Here is a 13115-nt window from a genome sequence, read left to right as displayed (position 1 = left end):
CTTCTGGCATTTTCCCAGTCACTTTTTTTTGTTTAGAAGGGGGCACTCCAGGAACAGACCTCTGCAGCAACGAATTGCACTGTTCTCCTCCTTCTAGGGAATCTCAACTGCTGTTGCCACCTTGCCTTCTTTGTTGTGCTCCTTACTTCACCCACACTAATTCTTCCCTTTCCTGGATTCACTCCCTGCCTCAGCCATGCTCGCATCTCTCTCCTTCCTTCCTTCCTTCCTTCCTTCCTTCCTTCCTTCCTTCCTCATCTTGTCGCACCACAATTTTCACTCTTGAACCTTGTCTCCTCATCATATCCTCCCTCTCTTGGCTCTCACTCACCCTACCTTCTCTCTTTTCCTCTCTGTCCCTCATCTTATTCTCCTTTCCTTCTTATTCACTATCTTGCATTGACTTTTGCCCTGCCACTGCATGCCCCCTTCCTTCTCTCACCTTACTCCCAGCATTGCTTCATCTCCCACACCTCTCCTTGCATCCTGACATTGTTTCCTACCTTCTTTCTTTCCCTTACTACTTGCACTCTGCCATTCCTCCTTCCCCATACTCCTTCTCTTACCTCTCCTCACCCTCTCATCATATGTCTTTCCCTTGTTTTTTTGCGTTCTTCTGCTTGTATTGCTCACTCTCCTATTCCACCCCATACCCTCCTTTGGCTTTTCTTGCATCCTTATAATATATCCTTCCCTCGTTTCTTGAGCCCCTACATTTGCATCACTTATATTTGCTTTACTGCATATGAAAGCAGGAGCAGACCCCCCCCCCCCCGAATAATTTGATGTGAGAGTGCCTCCACACTGTGCCACATATCTGAGCTTCTACAAGGACTAGAGACTTACTTTAAAAAAAAATGAAAATGAAAAATCAAAATCTGACTATTCAGGTGGTATGGCAACCCTAATTCTGAGTGACTGATCTTCAGAATAGTCTCATTTTGGTTATCTGTCTTAAACAGATGGGAGTTGGCACATGAAGGTGCAATCTACATAAGGGAAATGTAGTAAAATGGACAAAACATCTGCTAGATAAAACAATGACTCAATGGTACACATGCAGAATTTTCTTTTTATACTGCAATAAATGATCTTGGTACCATGAGCATTTCAGCCTGTTGCAGTTGTACTATTTCTAATCATTCCTACCTACTGGTACAAAGCACACTGGGGTGCCATTTGGGTTTAACAGATTTACTACAGAAAAAAAGAGAAGGGCCAAATATTTATCACTCGCTAGCTAATTAATTTTCTTCCCACACAGCTGTGGACTTGGATCTCTTTCACGAAGTCCAAACAGATGCAAACACAAATGCTGGAATGCCAAAAGCCAGCAAAAAGAATTAAAAACATAGCCCCTATAACTATCCTATCCAACACAACAGCTTCAGCAACAAGAACAGAAGCCGCATCGTTTCTCTTTATGTGCTAAAAAATGAAAGTGAAGATACAGGCCAATTATAGTTGAAATTCATTTTTGTGGGTTAATGGAGAGAACGACATCACACCCTGATGACAGTATTCACTTTAACAGGACGTGTAGTATCTCTCTATACACAAATAGAAATCAGATCATAAGCCTGAACAAAAACATCAGCCAGTAGTCCCCACTTAATTGACTGTTTCGTACTAAAACTGAATGAGGAGGAGGGATGCCAGTGTCCAATTTCACACCTAATACTTATTGAATTAGCCCCCTGCAACCTTCTAGTTATACCCTAGCTACCTATTTACATTCCAGGGGACTTTTTACTTGTGCTGATACAGAGGGAATTTAAGCAGGTAATTCTCTATTAATGATAATGGGAATTACCCATGTAAGTTGCCTGAGCTGTGATAAGAAAATTGACTTCCAGTTCTTCCCCAATTCCACTTCATTAGGAAGGGCGGGGGGAACCTCTTCTTGTGCACAAAGATAGAGAGAAGCAAGCAAAACATGAAAAGGGTTACCAGTCCTGAATCCCTTAGTCCCTTCAGATTGAGCCTCCTTTATCCAAAATTCCAAAACCTAAAATACTCCAAAACCCAAATATTTTTCACAGGTGGCTGAGACAGTGGCACCTTCACTTTCTGATCATTCAGTGTACACAACCTTTGTTTCATGCTCAAGTTGCCTTCAAGCTATGCGCATAAGATGTAAAGGGCAACTTTATACATAATGCATTTTAAAAATAATGTTGAGCATGAAACAAAGGTTGTGTACACTGAATGTACACCACTGCTTTACCCTGAGGCTGAGAGCATGTGACTTGCTCAAGGTCACCCAGCAGTTTTCATGGCCAAACTGCGACATACTCCTAGGTGACCGCAAACTAAGAGTGCTTAACTTTGGCTGAATTCTGAGGTTGAGAGTATGTGACTTGCCCGTGGGTTTCCATAGTTGAGCTGAGAATTGAATCCTGGTCTCCAGAGTCATAGTCCAAGGCTCAAACTACACTATGCTGGCTTTTGCTAAAAATGTATACTTTTACTGAAGCCCTCCTTGGGATGCATATCTAAAAATGTGTTCATTTCCTTTATAGTGTTAGTACAGACAAATTCTACATAAGAAATGGGTAACTTACCTGCTTTTATTAATGAAAAATTCAAAGCAGTTGACTTTTTTTATAATGTTGGTAGACAATTTTCATTGCAAGGTTGTGGTAATAGACAACTACCACATGGCAGAATGGTTAGCTATTCAATTTATCATGGAATTATGTTTATTTAACAACATTTATGGGTTTAGAGTATAATCTGCACTGCAGAAATAATGCTGTATGACACTGCTTTGATTGTCATAGCTCCATCCTATTGAATCCTGGCACTTGTAGTTTGTTGTGACACTAAAACTCTCTGAGAGAGAAGGCTAAATGCCTCACAAAACTACAAATCCCACATTTCCGTAGCACTGCACCATGACAATTAAAGCTGTGTCTAACTGCATGATTTCTGCAGTGCAGATTAGACCTAGGTCCTTTGGTTAGCTACAGTTGGACCCACTGTATATTAATAGGTTCTTATTCTAAATCAATGGAATTTACTGAAGTGGTGAGTTAATACCACATTCATTCAAGGAGTCTACTGTCGCTGGGGCTAAGAATTGGATTTAGATCATTATGAATTAACTAAATGACCATACAGATTTTTAATGCACAATATAAAGCTGAGTTATGTAAAACAAAAGGCAGGTAAAATAAGGCAAGAACAAGCTAAGGAGAAGAGCTATGGAAAGGCTAATTAATCCCAAGCAAGCAGAGCAGAAATCATATTAATTTGAATCGTTCTGTACCATTTGCAATTGGGAAGTTCACAAAATAAACTAACAACTGCTTCCCCATTACCAATACTGAATAGCTCAGGAGGCATAATTATTGATGTCTATCTCAATCTCCACATAGGGGTCAGTTAATGCTCCTGGCAAGTTTCATTCCTGCCTAGGATTAAACATCCACACGTTCAAACGGGGGAAACTGTAAATAAGGTATGAGTAAGTAGAGTTACGGTCTCTCAAAAAGATATATAGACACACACACACACACACAGAGAGAGAGAGATACATAGATTTTAACTAATCTGTTGCTCCACATTTAAGCTAAGGCAGGCTAATTTTACCCCATACCTAATTCACAGTTCACATTAACTCTGATTTTGGAGGATGGTGTAGTAAGAGATTTATAAATCAGAATTATAGTAACTTGGCATGAATGCAAAATATCACATTTTATATGAAATGGTCAGAGAAAGCTCAAAGTAAAGCAGATGGTGTTGCAAAGATAGGTATGCAAATATTCACGTTTGCAACTGAACTAAGAAACCATGGAATTCATTTGCACTCTAGCACCTAGCAGCAAAACCTTTTGCTTAGTTTTTCATTGCAAGGATTAAAGAGCACTTCTGCTTAGAAAGACGTGTACTTATTATGAAACATTGTTTGACCCTAAAGTCTCTCTTCATATTTGATGATAAAAATAGGATCCTAACTGCAGTCATTTCCCCCATGGCTAAGAATTTCCTCTAGAATCTCTTTTCAAAGTATACATTTTTCAGCTGTATTTATGAATGAAATGGAAGCCGTGAAAATGTAACTACAAATTTTCAATTTCAGAATGTCAGATTTTTTTATTCTCTTAATGTACTTTATAGCTTTTCTCCTACCCAGATAGTAAATCTGAACAAATCTAAATTTTAGACCATTGCAAAAATATCCTACACAAGTAAAGCGATGCTCAAAATTCTGTAACAAAGACTTTTATCATACAGAGAGTGAGAAATGCCAGGTGTTCAAGAGGAGTTCAGAAAAGGAAAGAGGCACAAGGGATCATATTGCAAACATTTGTTGTATAATGGAGTACTCCAAAGAATTTCAGCAGAAAATCACCCTGTGCTTTATGAATTATAGCAAAGCCTTTGATTATATAGAACAAGAAAAAAATCATGGATTGCTCTTAAGGAAATTGCTGTACCACAACATTTGATTATCCTAATGTGCAACCAGTACTCAGGACAAGAGGACAACATTAGGATAAAATATGCAGAAATAGAATATTTTCTGGTTGGCAAAAGGGTCAGGCAAGGCTGCCTTTTTATCACCTTATCTCTTTAACTTTTAAGATAAACGATCATTTGTAAAGCTGGATAAGACTCTGAGGAAAGAGTTTTGGAAACTGGAGGAACACCAGCAATGTAAGATATGCATATGACACCATGTTACTAACAGAAAACAGCAGACTTGGAATGAGTACTGAAGAAAGTCAAGGAAGAAAGTGCAAAGACATGTTCACAACTGAACATGAAAAAACAACAAAAATATTGGCCATAGATTATTTCTATCACTTTAATGTAAACAATAAAGACATTGAGATAGTGAAAGATTTTCTATACCTTGGTTCAATCATTAATCAAAATGGGGACTGAACTCAAGAAATGATAAGACGACTAGGACTTGAGAGTACAGCTAGGAAGCCCTGGTGGTGCAGTGGTTAAATGCCTGCACTGCAAGCCATGAGGTTATGAGTTCAATCCCAGTGGCTCCAAGGTCCACTCAGCCTTCCATAGGTCACTAAAGTGAGTACCCAGCTAGTTGGGGGCAATTGGCTTATATACATTGTAAACTGGTTAGGGAGTGTTGGTTCACTGATAAGTAGTATAGAAATATACTTGCGATTGCTATTGCTACAGCTGTGAAGCAACTAGACAAGATCCTAAATTGTAACGATATATCATTGAATACCAAAGAAAGGACTGTCCAAGCAGGGACGTAGCCAAGCCGGGGGGGGGGGTCTTGAGGTCCAGACCCCCCCCCTTCCATTAGAAAAATGAATGGTGTGTGCTGCTGCACCGCCACACTCAAGCCCTATTATAATGGTGGCACTTAGTCTGGACCCCCTCTTCCTAAAATCCTAGCTACGTCCCTAGTCCTTGCCACTGTATTTACAAATTCTATGTATTGTGAAAGCTGAACAGTAAAGAAAGTTGATAGGAAGAGAATCAACTGATGTGAAGTCTGGTGCTGGAGTTCTGCGGAAAAACAGGTCCTAGAGCAAATCAAGCCTGAACTCTCCCTATAACCTGAGATGACTAAACTGAGACTGTAATACTTTGGATATATCATGAGAAGACATGACTCACTAGAAGTGTTTGGGAAGATAGAATGCAGTTGAAAAAGAGGGAGGCTCCTTTATGGATGAATAGACTCAATCAAGGAAGTCATGGCCCTGACTTGACAGCAGCTAACAACTACAATAAATTCCCCTGTGGGCTATCAAATGTCTCACATGTGTGTGCGTGTAGGCCATCAAGTTTCCTGTCAATTTATTGCGACCCCCTGAATTTCATAGGGTTTTCCTAGGTAAGGAGTAATCAGAGGTGTTTTTGCCACTTCTTTCCTTTGATATATAGCCTCCACTCCTGCTATTCTTTGGCGCCTCCCATCCAAGTACTAACCAGGTCTGACTCTGCTTAACTTTCAAGATCAAATAGGGGTTGATGCCTTTAGGGTATTTATATGGCAAATTTGCCCTACAAAAAGTTAGAGAAAAAGCATCATCCAGCAGTTAACACAAGAATATTTGTAATATTACATTCAGCATGAAAGTATTTAACTATTCTGGCTTATTTTTAAGCTACTAGGGAACAAAAGTTTTCAAATTGGATATATTTCTCAATTTCTCAAAGGAAGTTTATCTTCTCAGTAAGGCATATAATCCTCATTGTATTAATAAAAAGTAAACAATATCAAAAGTGAAACAGTTCCCTGATTCTCCTCCAATTTAATTACTGAATTGTTTGATCTTAAATGCTTGACTGAAATTTCTTTCTCTGCTTAACCAAACAAAGGATCACTACTCCTTATAGTATAGGCAATACTCTGGCATTTATTCTGGTTTATTATTTTCCTCAAAGGAGTCAGACACTTCATATTCAAAAGTATTATTCTTACATATCAAGATAGGTTCAGAGGTATCTGAGTAATATAACTGGTACTTCACCATATACACTTCCAAAAATCTACTTAATATTGCAATTAATACTTTGGGAAATGAAAGCTTGGACTTTCAAATGCTTCTTAAACATGGTTCCTGTGAGCACTGAATTAAATGTGAAGAGTTTGCTTGACAACGCAGACCTAAAAATACTTATACAAGTGTAAGCCTCATTGTGTTTAATGGGATTTACTGCAAAGTATAGGACTATAAGCTTAGCTTCTCAATTAATTGGGGTCAGTCTGCTTGTGATCAGCATCTTGATGAGACCAGCGGAGATCATTATGCCATGCAAGAAGCTCCCATAACCAAGTGAGATCTAGTTCAAAATGTTTGTGCCAGTAGTTTCCAAAGCTGGGTTTCATGATGTTCTTTGACCACAGCTCCCATACTAGCTGGGACCTCTGGAAGGCAAAAACCAATTTGCAGTCTACACTGATGGACAAAACATCATCTTTACCTTATGTTTTCCTGGTCCACAGACACCTCATTAGTGCTACAGCTATGCAAAATAAACCAGATTCAAACTGTACTGACTGCCACATATTTCCTGCACCCAAACTCAGATTGGTACAAAAGGGATGCTATTTTTCTTCTTCTCAGCATGCCAGAACTTCACAGCTAATAGCATTATCTACCAAGTTTTCCAGCTTGCATTCTCATTCCATCCAATTGTCTTTCCTCCTCCCACCCCAGTAAGTGATCATGGGTAAGGGAAGGAAGTCTAAATATCTATCCCCACAAACTATATTTGATTTATTCTTTTAAATATATTTTTAATGGGTGCTGATGCACACGCACACAGGACAGAAGCTGCCCATTTCTTTCACAATGCCAGAAATGGATCCCTTCACCCCAGTTGCTGCTGTCCCCTCCCTAGCAGACCCCCACTGGTGATGTTCCTCTGAACTCAAGCAATGCTGATCTACACCTTCATCACTGATCTCATGGCTAAGCTTGGCTGGGGAGAAGGTAGCAGCAACCAGGGTAAAGCAATCTATTACTAGCAATTGCAGAGAAGGAGAAGTACAGCTGTATTCCCGGTGGGGTAATGGTAGAAAATTAGGGTTAATTACAGTAACCTTGAGCAGACTTCACCAGCCTGATATCAGGGGAACAGGGGTTGAGTCCATTGGGCAGAGTGCTACGGTAATTTTCCAACGGAGCAAAAGTTTCCAAAGCAAATGTTTTTCAAAAGAGCTTATCCTTTGGATAGTGAGGCATTTGCAGATGTTTTTGGAGACATGTATTCGACTGAAAAACACAACTATCAGGTGACAGAACTACCATGAGCTGAGCAATGCTATGTAGGAATTATTTAAAACTGATGTCACCCAAAAGCCATCATGTGTGCACTGGCAGCTAGGTTTTGGTGTACTCAAACTTTTGAGCCCATATAAACAAAATCTGCATGTGACAGTAGTTTGTTTGTCCATGGGAGGTGGTTCTTTTGGGGACCAATTTTAAGATTTTCTCAATTAAGATACATTGAAAATAGATGAAAATATTTTAACAGTTCAATTTTAATTGTATTATGTTTAATTCTTTATTAAGGGGGGGGGGGTTAGACATTGTAATGTATATATATCATGTATTATATATTGGTGCTGTTTTAAATATGTAAGCCACTTTGATTGCCTCACAGCAGAAAAGCTGTGTTTTATTTTTATTATTTTAAAATAATCTTAAATTAAAAAATTAATTCCGTATCAAATCATATAAAATTCATTAAAACATTCCTCACTCATCATGAACAAATATATATAGTTTATTTGTATTTTCCTACCTCTCCCAGATGGATCGAGGTGGGATTACATTAAAGAAAATCCTTCCTACCCTAACTTGATTATGGTATTGATGTGCAAATGACTTTGAAATGTACTTAATATTAAAGTAACATGATATTGATTAGGATATTAACTGCTGATATTACACTAAATATAAATAAATTGTGTAGCATAGAGCTTATGATATTGGCTATCCCATTGAGTATGGTGCATTTCGTTGCTTTTCCCCATTAACTATAGCATATTTAGAAGTTTGATGATACATTTCAGCAATGACTACTTTTAAAAATAATAATCAGCGAACAATGGAGGCATGGGAGGCTGCAACAAAAATTATAGGCTGCACTTTGCCCTCTTCTGAGTTACAAAACTGTGTCAAGCTGCAAAAATAATTTTAGCATATATAAAAGTGTGCATGTATGGCAAAATGGCCATCTCAGGAGGAGTGGGGAGAATACAGGAGAACAAAGGAATAATTTTCTGGGGACTATCAAAACAATGTTCACATTAAATTGCTACCAATAGTGAGGTGGGGATGGTGAAGGAACGGAAGAAAGATAAAAACATTATTTGAGATGTGTAACACCATCAAAGTTCAGGAAGGGATTTCTCCTGGGTCATGTAATCCTTTTTCTATCTATCAATCAGCTTGATGCTCAGGGATGTTTTAGTATAATAAGGCTTTCTCTGGGTACTTGTAGGTAGGAAGTAGCTCCTGTTGTCAGACATCAACAACAGCCAAAAACAGCCATGTCAGTTTCAGCTCCAGTCAAACAAAGCTAGAGAGATGCTTGCCAAGACAAAAGGACAAAAAACTGATAGCTTGGGGAAGAGAGGCATGCGGATCAGATTTTTGAGGCTTCTAACACACAGTAGAGAACAAAGGAAAGAGCAAAGCTTGAAGACGGCATGACAGCACTCTTTTAAGAAAAGTGCCTCTTAAAAGCTTCAACACAGATAACTGTTCTGAGATTCCAGGTACCATATTCTCCTGAATGGGTCACTGGGTGTTGTTCGAGCCAAAATAAATTTATAATTGACAAGTGCAGTAAATTTAGAAAAGAAAAGAAAAGAAAAAGGCCAGGTAGCAGCTAGTTTACATTTTATCACACAGTAGTTCCAAAACCCACTCACGCCTAAGGCAGTATCTAAGGTCATCAGAATCCCTTCCTATGCCCCCATAGGCAAAGGAAGGGACTATGGTCAAACCACATCATCCCCCTCACTTCAATATTACCCAAATATGCACTTGCAATTTTTGAATTTCCTTCTCAACATTTAAGTACGACTTTTTACACTGTTATTGAAATTGTACGGTGCTGGTTTGTTTTGTTCTGTAGCTCACTGCAAAGATATGACAGAATGTGATTCTTTTTATATATACACTTGTCCCTCCATATTCACTAGGGTTAGGGGCACAAGACCCCCGTGAATATGGAAAAACCACAAATAATAATAACAATAATATAATAATAAGGATTTATTTATAGCGGGTTACAACAATAACCAGTCACAGGAATCAGGGCAGGTTACAACAATAAAGAAAGTACAAAGCAAACAAACAATAACAATAAAATAACGAAGCAATTCACCACAGCAATAAATAACAAAAAAATGCATATCAATTCACAGCAGCAATAAAATTAACAAAGCAAATTACATAACAATAAAATGAACAAAACAATTAAATTGAAAATAATCCCCATTCTCAATTCCCATCCCAATCCTAAAAACAATATAAACGATACACAATCTTAAAACATTACAATCAAGGACCATGGGGGGTGGGGGGATAGCTAGGCTTTTGTGCCTCCAGAGTCTCTCTGCTGGTCCCTGGTGTTTTCTGGGAGAGACAGGTGATGGTTCTTGGGGTGGCAAGGCAGCTTTTTAAAGTGCTGCTTGTCTGCCACGCCCTCATGTTCTTACTCTACTAGGACACTTCTCTAGGAATCTCTAGGTCCTCCAGGGCAACTCTGTGGTCAATGTTCAACAGACACTGACCATAGAACTGTCCTGGAAGAGCTACAAATGCCTAGTAGAGTGTTCTCTCTAGGAATCTCTAGGTCTTTCAGTGCAACTTTTAGTTAAAGCTCACCATAGAGTTGCACTGGAAGACCTAGAGATTCCCAGAGAGAACATAATAATCAAATTTGTGAATAATCAAATTCGCAAATAACAAAGCTGTAAATATGGAGGGATGACATATAGCTGACTCCCTGGTCTCTTCTGATATCTGCCTATGGTTCAGCCTTGCACACCCCTTTAAACACAGTAGAATCAGAGAACATTAGTGAGACCCACAATGGATCATCAAAACACCCTTCACCTGTGCCTCCTGAGGTAGAGCAATGACAGCCAACTTCTTCATTGGAATCTGTGCATTGAGGGCAGCAAATGTAAGGAGCACCAAGTATGCACAGATATGCCAAGGTGAGTCAACCTCCTTTCCTGAAGGGTTGCCTGAATTGGAATTTTATTTGGATACCTTCCAGATCAATAATGTCATTCAGTTTTTCCACTAAAGAGACAGACATTCCTGGGCTGCCCTGGAGCTAGATCTGGCAGAGCTCAGTGCATCTTTTTCAACCTCATTGGGGAAGGTAATTCATAGAATTAATAATCCATATTTGTATTATACTCTCATGACCTGAAAAAAGCGGAGGCACATTCTTGCTCTAAGCCCTTCACCAGTACAACCATTTGCGGAGCCTGATAGGTGGACTTGTTTTCATCCATGGTACAGCGGGGGGGGGGGGGGTATGGTAAGAGACCTATTTATACAGGGTAGACTCAGGTCCACAGAGTGTCTGGACTTATAGGCGGGTTATAGACCGCCCATTTGGGGCGGTCTGGACCCGCTCCTTTCCCCGAAGTATCGGGGTCTCAGCGGCCAGAACGGCAGCTGCTGAGGCCCCGATCTGCCCCTTTCAGGCTGCGGGGAAGCAGCAAAACGCCGCTTCCCCACAGCCTGAAAAGGGGTGTCCCTGGGGCTTCAAGCCCCATGGACACCTCGCGGCAGCGAGGAGAAGGAGAAAGGGGCCGCTTGGCCCCTTTCTCTTTTAGTCCGCTGGGCGCAGCTGTCTGAAGGCTGCGCACAGCGGACTAAACCAGGAAGGAGCTCCGAAACGGAGCTCTTTCCTGCTCCGTGTTCAGGGCGCACAAAGCACCCTGGCACGGAGCAAGGACGTCACGTCTGCGCCGCCCCGTGTAGAGGCGGCGCGGCCGTGATGTCCTCACGGCGGCAGCCATATGGAAGGGCCGCCACCGTTTAGTGCGTGACGAGCACGCACTAGGGTTAGGGCGGTGCAGAAGCACCACCCTTTTGTAACCCTAGTGCATGCTCAGCATGCACTAAAGTGCTGGTCTGTAACCGGCCATAGATGAGTATATATAGTAAAGCAGTTGTCTTCTGCAAAATGAAGTGATGAAGGTGAAATCAGGTAGAAAGGAGCTCCACAAGGTGGTTTGTATGGGGATATGATGATGTTATGGACAAAAAGTTGTTGCATTTATTAGAAAAATCAAGTTAAAGTATAGTTATGCATGTGATGGACAGCATATTTAAAGGTAAGGACCTGTTGAGAAGAAGAGCATGGGATGGAATGGGAACTGCTGATTGGCTGATGTTTGAAGGAGATTTTGTTTTTAAGATTGTGGTTCAAAAAAGTTAGATGCAAGGAATATGAGAGAAAAATATTAGAGTTAGTTAGAGCCAGAAGGTAGAGGTATTAAAAAAGGAATTTTAACTGTATGCTATATTGAACTTCTGTTTATTTATTTGTATTATACATTTGAGACACTCTGAGAACATTACAACAATGCCATTGGTTTGTGTGAGTTCAGAGAAAAGGGTGTCTATGGTGACAGTAGTGGTGCTAAGAGGGTGCTCTCTAGTGGTGGGATTATACAAATATGCACTGAAACAAAGAGGGCATCTAGATTGTCCCCACATTTAGTGCCACAGAGGTGAAACAGGTGAAGGTACTACCATACTCTGTGGGAAAGGCAAAGAACCTCCATCTCAGGGACTAACAGGTCCACACTTTTTCCAGTCGGATGTTAAGGAAGCCAGAGCTTTGATGGAAGCCTGGTTTAGTGAGTATGCTGGCGCACATTGACTGATCTGTGTGCAAATACAGCAGGGATCCAGCTCTTTAGTTTATTTCTTCGCCAACATACAAGAGAATTAATCCAGGGTTTGTTCTATGGTTCATTTTCTGGATGGTTGGGAAAGAGACCAGCCAGAGAGCAGAGTCCTACCCAGCTTATCATGAACCAAAGCTCTGTGGTTTGTTCATCTGCTTCTGCTGCAAGTGAGAGTGATAAATTAGCATGCACAACAAACCAGGTCATCCAAACCAAGTTAGAATTCAGGAGGATGATAGCTTCCTGTAGCCTCAAGATATTGCCATCATCTTGCAAGAATAAGTACCATGAGAAATTGAAGCAAGCCAATAAATTATACTGTGGTGTTTAGTATTTAAATCACTTCATATATCCCTGGCTGAAGTTGCTTTGCAAGTATATGTTTGATCTTGGCATGATTGGCAATTAACATTTCCAGTTCTACAGGGGAGAACAATTAGGCTCTCCCTGCCATCCAGTTCATGGGAAACAGTCTGCTGTCTTTCTCCCTCCCCTCTTAACACTGAGCGAGAGAAGGCTTCCTTTACGCATGTTAATGAACTATTTGCATTAATCCCTGGGTAATCTGAAGACTTGAGGGATATTTTTAGCTTTGACTACTATATGTAGTGTTGTCATGTTCACAATTAACTGTTTTGGGAGGTCAATGTTCATGTTGCATGGAAAGATGCTAAGGCTGATACTGAAAGTTATTCACTTTCATCTTTACAGCTTAAAG

General features: G+C 40.1%; 1 protein-coding gene across 11 annotated transcripts in view; it reads right to left on the bottom strand.

The window, feature by feature from the left end:
* The window catches only part of PTPRD (protein tyrosine phosphatase receptor type D), a 1452104-nt gene that overhangs the window by 576310 nt on the left and 862679 nt on the right, over positions 1-13115 (bottom strand). The window lies entirely within an intron of this gene.

The sequence above is a fragment of the Sceloporus occidentalis genome, unplaced genomic scaffold (assembly GCF_023333645.1).
Source record: "Sceloporus occidentalis isolate IW3139 unplaced genomic scaffold, rSceOcc1.0.p SCAF_1, whole genome shotgun sequence".
Lineage (NCBI taxonomy): Eukaryota > Metazoa > Chordata > Lepidosauria > Squamata > Phrynosomatidae > Sceloporus > Sceloporus occidentalis.
Note: the sequence above shows the minus strand (reverse complement) of the source record. Positions and strands in the feature narration are given on the sequence as shown.